We start from the raw sequence: 1,678 nt of genomic DNA on the forward strand, positions 1-1,678 counted from the left end.
CCCGAGCAGCGGCCTCCCCCTCCCCCAGCCCGGCAGCTGAGGAGTGAGGGAAATTCCTTTGGCTTTCTCCCCCGACTCTTTCATCTGGCCTGCCAAGGAAAAAAGTAAATCTCTCTCTCTCTCTCTCTCTCTCTTCTCTCTCTCTCTCTCTCTCTCTCTCTGTTCCTGCTTTTGCCTCTATATCATTCTGAAAGTCTATCTGTCCATCCGTCTATCTGCTGATGTGAAGCTTAGTGAGTTATTAATGGAAATGTACCAGATCCATAAATATCATGTTGAGTCAGAAGGAAAAGGCAACTTTGAATTGTTTAATTTTGGTCTTTGTGGTCCAGAGGCAAAAATAAAAGTGCCCCCTGTAACTTTTACATTTTAACTAACCCAGTAACTACTAGTGGGTTAGTTAGTGATGTATGCTATAGCCTACATAAACGGATGAGTTATGGTTAATCTTATACATTTAGAGTAGTCAGTATTTGTTTGCATGTTAAAATGTGCTCAAGGAGGCTGTCGGAGTTAATCTGATCACGTGCGAGGCTGCATGGGCAGAGTCTTTGGTGGACTGAAAATTAACTTGAAAATTTCCCTTGGTTTTGGAGACGGGGTTGATTTAGCCTACTTCTACTTTCCAAATCATAAGGATGGGTTACTATGCAGTATTTTAGAGGAACGCCCCAAGGTGGCAAAGATCCCATTGTTTTGCTACTTAAACAGGACTTGTGCAATGGGTCGTGGCCAGGGCAGATGTGATCTTGTGATCATCAAGAGATAACACTTTTGCGCAACAGATGAATGACCTTATGGGTTTACAGTAGTGTCACTTATATTGTGTGTGTTTTAGATAGTGAAGGCCAGTGGATGGGTTTGGAGAGCTGTTGACTGTGGAACCGTTTTCCCCCTATGCACATGAAAGAATGGCCGTGCACAGTTTATCTTAAGATGTGTAAAACCTGCACATTCTTGGTGGCAGAAGAACAGAAAAGCGGTCTTGCAGTCACGGCTCTGCTTCAGTGTCTAGTTTTGCAAGGGGAGATCAAAGAGGGGGAGCTCCCCCCACGGCAGACACTGCAGAATGCGCCCCTCAGTTTTACTAGCCAGCCCAACTTGAACTTGACCATGGAGCCTGCGCAGTACGCATGTAATCCAATCCACGGCCCTGGCAGAGCAGACCTGCCAGAATACTTGCTTTTAACACAAAAAGTGTTTCAGTGTGTGATAGAATAGCGCATGAATGGGTCTGGTGGATGTTGAGTCTGCCGCTGGCTGAGGCGCACCCCGTTTCACAGAGGGAGTCAGAACCTGGAAGAAAATTAAAATCCAGCCTCTCCTTCATTACCGTGGCCCCTCCCGTCTCCGTTGCTTCAACTTGGCCTTGAAACAGGATGACGCAGCTACCAGAGAGTTAACTCGCTGACCTTGGGAGCGAAACATGTCCTGATGACTATACAGCTGTAAGTGCTGTAAGACCCGCTTTTATCGCTCTTCCCTGCTCCATTCTGGAAACTCCTGTTCTATTACACGAAGGGCTTACCAAGCCACTGAGATCAGGCCTGTATTACCCCATTAAGAGGGGGGAAACATCATGGGGTATGGCTTACCACCAATTCAGCAGTAGCAAGGCAACACACCAGGTGCAAAGCCCTGACGTTTCACAAGAGTGCATGTAATTCTTTAGACTGGT

The sequence above is a fragment of the Seriola dumerili genome, unplaced genomic scaffold (assembly GCF_002260705.1).
Source record: "Seriola dumerili isolate Sdu_G_001 unplaced genomic scaffold, Sdu_1.0 BDQW01000110.1, whole genome shotgun sequence".
In the NCBI taxonomy this organism is placed as follows: domain Eukaryota; kingdom Metazoa; phylum Chordata; class Actinopteri; order Carangiformes; family Carangidae; genus Seriola; species Seriola dumerili.